This window comes from Rhododendron vialii, chromosome 4a (assembly GCF_030253575.1).
Source record: "Rhododendron vialii isolate Sample 1 chromosome 4a, ASM3025357v1".
Classification (NCBI taxonomy): Eukaryota; Viridiplantae; Streptophyta; class Magnoliopsida; order Ericales; family Ericaceae; genus Rhododendron; species Rhododendron vialii.
Window position 1 is genome coordinate 18,482,184 of NC_080560.1, and position 13,547 is coordinate 18,495,730.

A 13,547-nucleotide genomic window follows, 5' to 3' on the forward strand; every position below is an offset into this window, starting at 1 on the left:
CAAGTATGTTTGTTGTTGGTTTTGAATGCATGTGGCTTTGAATGCAATTTCTTGTTAGATAATGGATTTTTATGCATATGTGATGTTATGCAATACTTTTCCTTTTCTTAATAATTATCTAGTTAGAAATTCGACATTTATAGTACGGTCCTATTTATCTATCCTATGCGCGCATAATAGGTATAATTATTGTGATTACAGTTTTGAGGGTATAAGTCTAATTAATTTTAATGATTAGTTTGTACCTTATTTAAATATTTTAATTAATTAGTTAGCTACAATTTAGGGAACACGTGAGTAATGGGCGTTTTAAGTATTGTACTTAAGAATATATTCATTTACTGGGTTTTATAGTGGAGAATATCATTTGAGGGAGTAGCAACCATAGCCATAGTAGTTTTTGGCATCTCGTGTTCAAGTAAATCTATTTACTTTTAACCTTATAATTCTATTACTCCACCATTTGATAGTAGATGAATAAATAAATTTGGGTTTGGAGTTTGTCCTTTTGTGAGGCTTTGATGGGTTCAAAAGATATGTATGTTAGAAATTTATACTAAAAGTCATGCTTTTATGTAATGGATAAATATTTATTTATTAATCAATTTTATCCATTTTGATGAGAATTTTTTATGGGCAATATTAGCACAATATTATTGGATGTCATGCTTGTGTGTCTATTATTCTACATAGTAGATGATCCAGTGTAGAGTATGACTTATACGTGGAAGATTGGATTATCAGTTCTTGTGGAATATGAGATTTAATTCATAGTCTTAGATGGAACTGAACAAACCATCAGTAGGACTGTAGCACGATGTTTAAATAGGTCTGTCTTAACTACGGGGAATAGAATTAGTTCCATCTCATTGTGCTAGTATTGTATGTGTTGAACGAGATTGTTTTAAGGTAATTATTTTTGTTCTACTTTTATAAGACAATTAGAACCTCATGATTATTATGAATGCTTATACTCTTACTCCAAAGATAATTAATATATATATATATATATATATATATATATATATATATGTCTAATGTTGTTTACTTTGATTTTATAGAGAGTGAGATCCTCTTTAGGGTCACTAGTCTCGGTGAGTTAGGTCACACCATTAATTATTAATAGAATCCACGTCCCAGAAGGAATTGATGATAACCCCTTGAATAAGCTTACAAATTTCGATTATGTTAAACCATGTAGGTGGATATTTGTATCAGATATATCAAATAAGTTAAGTGGAAAGTCTCGAAGTATTTTATAGATGTTGATTAAATATAATTGTCAGTAATTTGATTTAATCAACGGGTATCCGTAACCTTAATATGAGAAGAAATGTATATTTAATAATGTGGAACTCGAAGTATATTTTGAGATAGAGATGGTGTAACGACCCTATTTTTTTTTTTTTATCAATAAAATTATAAGTTTAATAAAATTTCTTTTACTCTATTGTCTTTTATTTACTTACTTGAGTGTTGATTTTATAAACAATCCTAAACTATTTAGTATACCTTAATGTATATATATATATACATACATGCGCGTACATAGGGAGAACACCGAGAATGGGATTTCTATCCAAGAACTTATCATATCACTTCATCACTCACCACCTCTCTTACACCTCTTATCTCATTCCCATCAAATCAAATTAGAGATATATTATACACACACACACACACTCTCTCTCTCTCTCTCTCTCTCTACCGAGAGAGAGGAAGTAGTGAGATAGGATTTCCTCCAGATTTCACTCCTGCAATATCACATCACCATAAATAATCTTTTGGGAATAGCCTTGTCAGGCTAAGGGAGATGAGGGTGTATACCCAAGAGAGAGAAGGAAAAGATATGGGATATCCAAGTTGGCTAGCCTATGTCATCCTATATATATATATATATATATATATATATATATATATAGCTTGAGAGAGAGAGAGAGGGGGAGTACACCAGAGAGAGAGAGAGAGGGAAAAGATATGAGATCCCCAGGAAAATCTCATCATAGTGAACCTACTTCATCCTATTTCTTAGCCTTGTAAGCCGGAGAGAGAGAGAGAGAGAGAGAGAGAGAGAGAGAGAGAGAGACCGGATGAGAGGGAGAGAGAAAAGTCAAGCTCTATAAATACCTCTTCTTCTTTTTCCATTCCAAGATCACCAACTTCCTTCACACTTTTCCTCTTTTGGGAAAAGAAAACTGTGAGGAATAGGAAGAAAGAGAGAGAGCCAATACCCACCTTTTTCAGTTGGTCAATTTTTATTTATTTATTTATTTATTTGCCTTTCATTCCCTAAGAAGAAAGCTAGGTGTTCGGTCAAACCAAGGCCTTAAGGAGACGTACCGTTTGCAACCCAATCCAACGCTATCGTAGTCAACCCGCTACCGCCAAGAAGTGAGGTAGAAACTTCCTACCTACTCACCTAAATATAGTAGTGCTACGTGTTCATTGATTTTAAAAAAAATATTGATCCAGAGAATTTTATAGTTACCCGCATAATTAGTTTGTTGGAAAAATTAAAATGTTAACGTCGTTGTCGTTATAAATTTCATTGTACTTTGTATAATGAAAATTGGAGTAATTACTTGTAATGTTTTTATGAAGGAAAAGTGGAGTAATTATTGGAACCTTGAAAGGAAAAAAAAGAATAAAAAGAAAATGAGTTTAATTGGCAAAAAGGAAAAGTCTTCATTTGCCAAGTGTACTGACTTTTGACTTACTTTAGAAAATAAGCATACTGTTACGTTTTGTTGTATGGAGGAATAGTCATCATTTGCCAAATGTATTGACTTTTGTTTTAGTTTAGAAAAGATGCATACTGTTATGTTCTTCTTCTTTTTTGTTATTTAGCAAAGCTTGACTTAGGAATTTGACCGAAGGAAATTGAATTTAGTTGATAGAGCGTGACCTAGGATATCCCTATCGTAGATAGTTTCCAATTAACTTCGCATGATTTTAGTAAGCCTTGAGAGAATAATGTGTTCGTGAGAAAATAATGCATGTCTACGAGACACGAGGAACGAGAAAAAACGATATTTGAAACGAAAAGAGCAAAAGAGAATTTTGGGTGTGTGTGAGTAAACTTGGGAGACCGGAACGGCGGAACCAGTGTTTGGAAATGTGTGAGTAAACCTGGAAGACCGGAACGGCGGAACCAGAGTTTGTATTTGCATGGTCGACCGTCATTCTGAAAGTGGGAGTAAACAGAACCAGTGCTAAAAGAAAAGAATTGATAATAAGTGAAATTGACATTTTGACACAAAGTACGATACACTATTCTGAACCTGACACTTGACACTTTTTCATACAATGTCTATAATTGTTGATTGTTAAAGTTCTGTTTGATGCCTTGCAAAGTAGACGTTATTTTTGCTAAAGTATGGGATATAGGGGTAGGCTACTGAGCTTAAAAGCTCACGGTATTACTTTTGTGGCCCTGGCATCTTCTGCCAGACTTAGAAGGGGAATATAAGGCGTACTATAATTTGGAGCAATATGGAGCTGAGCAGAATACCGCTGAAGAAGGAAATCACCATGAGGAGTAGAAATTTCCTGTAGCACCCCTCCATATCCTTAAATAAATGTAATCTTGATTTGAGAATAATTTGGGATGTAATGACTTATTATTCTACTTTTAATTAGTAAATGTTTAAGTTTGAATAAAATAGTTATAAATAATGTTCTAAAAAATTAGGGCGTTACAGACGGGATTGTAATTATAATTCCATAGTTGTATAAATTATAATTTGTGTAATGAGAAATAGAATCCTTGAAGGATTGGGATTTCTTAATTACATAAGAAGCCTATTTTGTATATATCCTTAGAAGAGAGAAGTGTAAACGTTGTGTGTGTGTGTGCTGTTTAAATGACGGAAGGGAGAGGAGTATGATGTGTATAAATAGCCCATTACATTTCTATTTTCGGCACCACTACCTCTAGCCCATTACATTTCTATTTTCGGCACCACTACCTCCCACATTCCCCCCCCCCCCCCCGTGGAAAGTTTAGAGAAAGTGAGAGAGAGACCGAGAAAGGGAAGGGGCAATAGGTGGCCACACCACCCCTCAATACAGCCAATCTCCACAATATTTTTGTTCCTAATTACCTTATTCATTTTTTTAGATTAGTAAGAAAGGAAAATTAGGTTTTCTTTTAGATCCATTTGAAACCGAAAGAGACGTGCCGACCACCACCTGACCTGACGCCGTTAGAATCAATCTACTGTCTAGAAGTAAGGTAGAAACCTCCTATCTACTTACCTAAGTATAATGTTATTATATTATTTATTGGGAAATGAAAATGTTAATATAGAATGTTGTGCTTATAGTGAAATGGTCACTAACTTATTTTTTTTTTATAACCATAGTGAATTTGTTAGAATTAAATTATTGAATTAATAATATAGAATTGCATGTTCAGATGTATCGAGTATTTCAAGAAAGTAATAGATCAAATGATTATAGTATCATTAGTCGCATGTGGTAATTTATCTTGTGGAAATGTTAGTTCTAGATTTGTTGTTATTATTAAGGTGCCACTTTAGTTAGTATTGATAAAAAAAGAGTAGAATTGCATGATTTGGGTTAATGGACGTCACATGATTTTAGCAAACTGTGAAAAAATAATGTGAATAAGAGAAAATGATGTATGTTTACGAGACATGAGAAATGATAAATGACCTACGAAATGAAATGAAATGCAAAAGCAAAACATGAAAAGATTAATGATTGTGTGAACATAAGGACCCGGTAGGATGGATAAAGCTAGTCGACGGAATCATGGCTCGAGTGTGCGTGTGTGAGTATGAGAGCCTGGAATGATTTGAAAGAATGGTCGACAGAATTATGGCTCGGGTGTATGTGTGTGACCTAGGAGCCTGGAAAGATATGAAAGAATGGTCGGTGGAACTAGTATCGTGTGTGAGTGGTGAAAGAGCCAATGAATTGAATAAGACTGAGAGCTCAGAAGGGTCTGAAATAGACGATCAGCGGAATCAGTGCTTTTGGGTGGCAAAATCTGAATTTGGCCTGGGAGCCCAGAAGGATCTAAAAGATTGTCGGCGGAACCAGTGCTCAAGTAAAGTAAATGAAAAGTGAAATCGATATTGGAAAAATGATGACACGAATTATGAAACACTGCGATGACAATGACACTCCGATGAAACATTGGCACTTTTTACATTAATTTGATTCTGTGTGATGAAGTGTTAAATTTTTGTATTTTAATTTACAAAGATATGATATTTTTGTTAATGTAAGGGATATAAGGGTAAGAGTTGATTATTGGGCTTAATTGCTCGCGCTTTTTGTGGCCTTGGCATCTTATGCCAGAATTTGGAAACGAACAAGGATAGTTTGAACAACGGAAGGAGTACGAAGCTGACCCAAGCCTTGTAGAAGAAGACAGACGCCAACAGGAGTAGATTACCATAGTGCCCCTCCCCATTTTGATTAGAATAAATGTAATTTGATTCAAGATTTATTTATTTGTAAGACTAAATTATAGATTTTATTTGTATAATTATTATATTTTATTATATTATATTTTATTTAAATTAATATTTTCAAAAATCGATTCGTTACAAACATGTTAACGAGAAAAATATTTTATGAGCATAGTTATATCCAAATCACACTCCATAAACTAAACAGTTTATATCAGTTCATATCTAGCATTTGCTGTTACTCAAAAGTTTCAATCGGGAATCCAGAATACGAATTCTATTACATTTACACAAGAATTGAATTACAATATAATGAAATTACAAAACCGAAATGAGAACCTAAATACTAAATATGGATTTGTGAACTGAAACCTGTGTTGCACACGGTGTCCTTAAAACAGATTCACCGCCTACCGGAGGGTGTTGAGGTTACTCGGCGTCTGTCTCCCAGGATTGATCCGGCTCGGACCACGAACGTCGGAACACCAACAAAGAACGTCTTCGCGAACTAACTCAACGTCTATCTGTCTCTCTCTCACTATATCAGAATGCTAGTGAATTCTTGGGTGAATTGGTGTAGAACTATGCTGTGAAATGCTCCTTTTATAGGCAGAGCTTGACCATAATAATGCTGCCTGGCCTTTAATACGTGGAGTAAATGACAGAATGAATGGGGGAAAAACCCCCCACAATGAATAGAGGAATAACCCCCACAATGAATAGAGGTAACCCCCACCATGAATATGGGGAAGTAAAGGCCCCCCAATCCATTCAAATTTCCAACATTTGCATTAAGCAAAACAATTGATATGATTTAAATAACTACGATTCCATCAATTCCCGACCACGTGTCCCACAGTACTTTAACTTTGCACCTATCCCAACACAATTATCTGATTGGTGGTCAAGGCCGTCAATCATTGCCCATTAAGAGCTGTAAACCATACTTTCGTGTCACAAACACCACCATGACACAACTATCATGTTAGGTGTCACCAACGACAGGCCACATAAACCTTGGTTATAGAAATATATTAGAATCCATCCACAGTAACATGGCAAAAAGTTTTCATCAATAAAATCTTACTTCCAAACTCATAAAAGAAGCATTTAATTAGGATAAAATTTGCACAAGTAATAGAATATGAGCCAAGTGTCTAGAAACCCCACCTCTAACTTTCAACACAAAAGAGTCACCGACATATCGTTCACGACCTACGTATCTCGAACAAACTAGGAACCTCACTAACACCTAGTACACAATTGATATCACCAAATCACTTTTACGAATAGCAAACTAAGTTTACTTGCACAAAACAACATAAGAATGCATGTCCCTCCAAAAAACAAGAATCAAAGTTATATTTTTTTAATACTAATCCGTAGAGAGTTAAAAACCACAAATTTGTAGAATCAAAATCTATCTAATAAAACATAAAGGTGTTTAGGAATATTCCTTCTCAACGGTTTAGATTTCTCCCTTACACAAATTTTATCTCCCCATACAAACAAATCCAACGATCTAGATTTCTCCACCCTTCACATACAAACCAATGGCATCTTCGTAAATAGCTTACATTGTTTGGACAAAAACTATAGGTAGGTAATCTTCGTGTTTCAGGTACACATGGGTATTTGTATCAGTTCAAAATTGGAACAAAACATGGCATCTCATTTTCTCTCTCTTACTTTCCTCTTCCTCTCAAAATTAGACTCTCTCTCTCTCTCTCTCTCCCCAAACCCTGCACTATCGCACTCACCACCTCATCTCACTCTCCTCCCTCCCCATTGCCGCTTCTCTGCCCTCCCCCCCGTACAGACCTCCCCGCCGACGATCCTCACACTCAACCTGACTCGCATACGTAACGGGCCCACCGACCCAGTGCAGCCACACTCAACTTGGTTTTCTTGCTCTGGACAATCAAGCCAGGAAATTAAGAAAGAGGCTTTTGATCCAATCTAACCCACTTCAGGTACTTTGTATTTGCAAATTCTTTGCACACATATATGAATCTATACACCTATTTTCAAGACAAAGATTGAATTTTTCCCACATCAGCATCTCAAGCTACTGACTAAATCTATTGATTATATGCTTCTTATGTGATTTTTAATATCTGGGTTGGTGTTGGATTTAGTTGACTTAGGTGAATCATATGATTTTTTTTCAATTGTCAGTGTGTATTTGTTTTCTAGGGTTCAAAGAATTTGGAGGTTTGTGAGTATAATTTAATATCTTTTGTCTTTGTAGAAAAATTTCTTGCTCAGAGTGTTCATGTTCTTGAACACTTTAATTAAAGGCTTTTTCTTTTTTGTATTTTCTTTTCTGTTTATTGGTTGCTACAAATGAAAGGAAAAATTGGACACTCAATTGTATTTTGTTCATCTGTTCTGCTGGTATGTTGTTGGTTGGCTTCACAATAGGGTTTAGAAGGTTAGGCCACTAGATGAGATGTGTTGTACCTTGAAAAATGCTGAAGCTGTAAATTGGTAGTTGTAAATTGTATCTAAAGGGTTCTGTTGTTGTTGCGTTGTGGGAAAGATGTTTAAACGAATGCATTTTTGCCCTTTCTTTTTCTTCTATTGTTATTTCAATCCTTTCATATATCTCTTTTGTTATAGGCAATGAGGTGCACAAAAGTGAAATGGAAGAAAAATGAAGGTCGCATTGGAAGGAAAAAGTAGGCACGGGCAGTTTCAATTGGCGTGCGTAGTGTCGTAGGCACGGGCAAGCACTAATAGACATATAGCGCAACAACTACTTAAAAAATTAGAGCAACACAACCTCATTAGGTTGCTTAATCAATTCCACAAACTTAGACCACCTGTTGCGAACAAACTAATTCCAGCAATGTCACACCTTGTAAAATTCACCAAAATTAGAATATGTAACCAAATGACCTAAGATTTGGTGTAATTCATAAGAACACATCAAAGTTCATCCTTGATTTTTCTCGACTTTTTATAAGTAAGGGAACCAAGTAAAATTTATTCTTAAACTCAAAAATTCTATGCAGTAAACACAATTTTCAACAAAGCTGTTAGTGTACACTTTAACCTTTTTCGATGATTCTAGTGTTAAAACATCACCACTTAATAATTTTTAAGACCCATAAGAACTCATAACCAATAAACTTGTTTAACTGTAACGAATTTGATGAAAAACATAGCTCTACATGCTGCCTAGATTTCCAGATTTTTTCAAATAACATGATCAATAACTAACTTCAAAATTCTACAATTTCATGCTCTTAATCCATCTATATATGAACTAACACGTCTCATTTTAGGGTTTCCATAATCAAATTCAAATTATCCATACCAATTACATATATTTAGGAATTAAGAAGAATTAACTATGAAATCACCATGTAAACAATCTAGAATCCTAATTCATCAAAACTACGCCAACTATACAAGAATCGTTTGCAAGAGTACACCCAAAGATTAGGCTTACCCTTCCCCATATATCAAACAACTAATGAAGGATTTTAGCATGCCCCGAGGTTTAAGACCATTGTCTTAGTGGATGGATCATCATATACTAGTATAGACACATTTCTATAGCAAAAGGCTGCAAAGCAAGATGCTTCCAGGGTGGCTTTGGATGAAACCAAAGATGAAAGATGAAGGATATTGTCTTATTTGTAAGGTGTGTGGGGCACACTATTCTTCTTTTTTAGCTTTTAATTGGCTATTTTACTTACTGTTTTTACTTAGAAATTAAGAGTGCCACGTCGCACTTGATTAGAATGCGTGGTGGATGTTTTCTTCTTCTACTGAAGGTGTTAATTTGTTTTATTAGACCTAATACTCTGATCCTTAATTTCCTGCAGAAATGTTCTATAACCAAAGCAAGTTAGTCGCAGTCGACTGATGATGACAATATTTATTGTTTTATTTGTATGCTCAATTTGGATTTTTAGATTTTCATTTATGTGACAATAGTAATTTTTTCTAATTTTTGTTGTTTCCATTGTCGGAATTTTTTCGTCCCCCCCCCCCCCCCCTCTCTCTCTCTCTCTCACACACACATACACACACACACACATCCAGGATACAATATTTTGTAAATTTATTCAGTCAAGATGAATCTAGAGATGCCCACTTATACTACGATTCAGCCAGGGGGCGTGCTTCTAGCTTTCGTATTTAATTTGGTATTCAACGGTGGTACTTACATTGATGAGTTAACCAAAAGCAAGAAAGAGGCTGATTAGTTGGCAGCATGGGCTGTTATCCAATCTATCATGGGTATCCTTTCTAAATCATTTTTGACAAATTGTTCTTCAATCTACTAGGTATATGGATAATCTTTTTGTGTGTTGGCTTTGCTATGCTATAACGTGTGCTTGTGAGGAATGTGTAGCAAATTGCAACACCTAATTGATCAGCTAAACATTTGGATTTGCTAATTAGTGTATTGCTTCGATGAAGTTTGAACGTTCTAAAGTATTTTGATCTCAAGAGCCATTTGATTTTGAGTTCCCCTCATTTCACTTGTTTAGAAATCAGCTAACTGATCTATTTAAAATGTTATTTGAGAGGATTTCTAGGAGTCCAATTGTGTATACGAAAAGCCAATGAATGATTCTAACAGTGTTATTCCTATTATGATATCGTCTCTTTGATCCTTCAATCTTGTTATGATATGGTCTCTGTGAACCTTTACGGAATCACCACTTCTCGATTGTCTTTTAAGTGTCTCATGAATCCCATCGTCCTGTAACTTTCTCAGGCCAAACTTGGGTTTACTATATAGAAGAAGAACTCCAAGACAGAGAGAGAAACGTACAATGGGAGAGAGAGAGAGAGAGAGAGAGAGAGAGAGAGACAAATACGTGAGTGAGACATATGATAGGGAGAAAGACAAATACGTGAGTGAGAGCTGGAGGAGAAGGATCCTCCTATTTCCCACGTGATGAAATAGGTCATTATATTTACAACATAGTTAATGTCTCAAACTAATCCCCGTATTTGTTAAATATACAAAATAAGGCCCTGTTCCGCTTTCTCCCAAAATCTTTTTTTTCAAAAAGAAGGTAATTTCAAACTCAAATATAACGAAAATGAAAAATAAATTTTCAATTTTTTTTTGCTCCGTTTAAAAGATCTCAATGAGATCTATCAAACAAGATTCATATTGGTAGGAAAATTATTTGCGTAAACACATGATTTTTGACATTGAAATTACCTTCTTTTTCAAAAACCTCCTTTTTGGAAAAAGTGGAACAGCTTCTAACCCATGCAGTTATTCTTTTTAACATTACACTAACCTCCCCACACATGATGCATAATGTCATGAATATTTGGGTTATCACATGAACAAGTAAAAAGTAGAGGATTATATCAGTGACTACTACAAAGTTGATACATATAAGAGAGTACATGTCCTATTGATTGGTCTAACAAATGGACCAAACCTATGAGAAGCAACATGGAACCCTATCTTGCCACCACTAGTAAGAAGACCAACTAGCAGGCCAAAGAAACTAAGGAGGAGAGAACCAGATGAACCCAAGAAGGGGGCAAAACTAAGGACTAGCACCACTGTGGTTTGCCAGAGATGTGGTAGGATAGGCCACAATAGGAGAACATGTAAGGGATTGGTTGGAGGCAATAAAAACTTGCCTAGGAAATCTTCAAGTCAAGCAACACAAAGACATGTAACATTCAAGCTTTTTCACATAATGTATCTTTAATATAAATACCTTTTTGTAATGCTTTATAATTTGGTGTTGGACCCTAAGGCAAATAAGAGTATTGTTCCAAGGGGAGGTCAATAGCAAGTGCCAAAAGGTGGCCCAAAGAAGGCTCCAAAAGATGGTTCAATGGCCCACCACAAAGCTCCATTCTTGCAAGTTTGGCCTAACTCCCTTTAAGCAATGTGACATCATTTATTGCACCACCTGGCCCCAGCACAATGAGAAGGAATACCACCACCCAAGGCCCAAACAAAGGGTTGAAAAAATTAAGGGTTAGCAATGTATTGTAGAAGGACCTAACTTCAGTTGATTTTAGTATCCCATATTGTTAGAAATGGTTTATTTTATTGAAGGACATGTATGACTTCAGTTCATTTATGTGTTGGGAACTAGTAATGATAATGTTTTGTGAACTAGTTATAGGTTTGTTTCGTGAACCAATAATGGCAATCTTTTGTCTTGTAAACTATTTTAATGGCTTTCGTTTATGTAATGCAATGTAATGGCAGTTGGGGTTATGTAATGACCCTACAAGTTTGGCACTAGAATAACAGATTTGGCACTGGTATATGTAAATGGAATGAGACTAGAATTTGCACAAATTTTGACTACAAAGGGATCACAAAAACTGCATAAGCATTGCACATTCATTCATTGCCACCAACATATATACATAAACTACATTAACAATGTCAAAAAGCTTACATACAAGTTCTTAAACTACATGAACATATTGGCTACACAAACCAACAAAATTTCATCCAACCCAACAGTTATCAATTTCCAGAATTTCATCCCTTAGGCATGTTCTTTGAGCTATCTACATAGACCAATAAAATTCCAACCAACCCAACCGTTATCAATTTCTAGAATTTCTTCCCTTTAGCATGTTCTTTGAGCTTGCTCTCCATTCCCAACAGTGTCATTTCCATCTTCTTGTAATCTACCCCAATTCTCTCATATTATTTGATCTTGCTCTCCATTCTCTCCTCCAATTGTTTCACCTTTCTCTTCATTGCATCATACTCCTTCAAATTCTCTTTTAACTCAAGGTTTTCATCTCTTAAAGTACAAATTATAATCTTGCCACGATCACAAATTTCATCATCAACCCAAGAAAAAAATTTGCATTTCTTGCCTTCCTACAGTTGGAAAAAAATTGGGAAAATTTCAAACAAATGATTTAGCTTTGGAGTAGGAAATGGCTATTAAACATACCAGCTTCCAGCGAAGACATCCAAGGAATCTTCTTCCTAGATTTTCGTTAGTCCATGAAATCGCCATAATAGACTTCAACCCACATTTGCATATGGGCAACTGACCACCTGTTGAGGAAGACAACGAGGAGTTGCAAGGGCTTGAAGGCATCTGATTGAAAGGAGACTTCAAGTGAGTAGAAAATGAATTTTGGGTAGAACGACCTTCCTGATTTCTGAGTTTAGGGTTTACTGGTTTCTTTGCATCAATTTTGAAAGGAAATGACATGGAAATGAAGGTGGCTGTTGGAGGAAGACGTATCAAGTGGAGGGGATGGGGAGTCACAGTCCAGCATGTACCATTTTGTTCCATGTAAGCCTATGTTAGCCACTGTGTGTTACCGTCCATTTTTTGAAGAAAGGATAACACTGAAATCGATTGGAAATAAGAAGGGTAAAATTGAAATTAAAAATTTTATGAGGACGAAAATGAAACTGGGTTTATTTTGTATGGACAAAAAAGCAGATAACAGTACTCCTACAAAATTGAACCCAACACAGGGCCGGCCCTAGGCATAGGCCTACTAGGCGACCACCTAAGGCCTCCCCTTTTAGGCCCAATAATTAGGCCCCGAAATTTCGGAATATGTTAAATATTGTATATGTGAAATACTTGACAAGTAGGTCAATTTAGCTCAGCGGTAAGATACTCATGCAAAAAGTAGAGGATTGCGAGTTCGATTCCCTTGCCCTCTCTAATTTTTAACACAAATAGTTTTGTATCTCGTAAGAAAAATTGTTTCAAAACGTCAATTTAGAGGCTCAAACTTGCGACGTAAGGTACTAAAGAGGTACAACCATCTTGCCACTGAACAACAATCCAATACTTGCTTCTTTTTTGAACAAAAAATATATATACACAAACATATTAGAGGCCCCATTTTTGAATACCACCTAGGGCCTCCAAAAACTCAGGGTCGAGCCTGACCCGACACCCGGCAGAACCTCATTTCGTGCTCGCAAAGTCGCCCAAGGAGGAAAGCAGCGACACAAGCGAGAGAGAGAGAGAGAGAGAGAGAGAGAGAGAGAGAGGCAAGCAAGAAGAATGGTGTCGGCAATCAGGCCTGGCTTTGAGATTTTTGAGGCCCTAAGCGAGATTAAAAAATGGAGCCTCTCATTTTTTGCTATATATATTAGTTGTTCGA

The 13,547-nt window shown here is 35.7% G+C and overlaps 1 protein-coding gene across 1 annotated transcript in view; it reads right to left on the reverse strand.

The window, feature by feature from the left end:
- Positions 1–13,547, reverse strand: part of LOC131323202 (NADH dehydrogenase [ubiquinone] 1 alpha subcomplex subunit 1) — a 92,379-nt gene that overhangs the window by 72,467 nt on the left and 6,365 nt on the right. The window lies entirely within an intron of this gene.